Raw genomic sequence first — 306 nt, 5'->3', positions numbered from 1 at the left:
AGGGCCAGAAACATATCTGATAACCAATCTCAATAAAAATAATAAATAACAAATAAGTCGAGTAATGGCAGCATTATCAGCATATTGTTAATATATTTCAATATAATATATTTTTATTTCCTTATAATTCTGACTTCTTTTCAAGCAAAAGTTTCTGTTGAATATGAAACTTTTCCCATGAATTATAGTTTTTAGATATGAGTCTCCTCCGTCTTCCGTTTCTTCTTTTTCTTATCATTTCGCTCTTTCTCTCTTTCTTTCATTCTATACTCCCATTTCTTTTGCTCTTTCTTTCATTTTTACTTG

This window comes from Penaeus monodon, chromosome 27 (assembly GCF_015228065.2).
Source record: "Penaeus monodon isolate SGIC_2016 chromosome 27, NSTDA_Pmon_1, whole genome shotgun sequence".
NCBI classification, from domain to species: domain Eukaryota; kingdom Metazoa; phylum Arthropoda; class Malacostraca; order Decapoda; family Penaeidae; genus Penaeus; species Penaeus monodon.
This window is presented reverse-complemented; position numbering follows the sequence as displayed.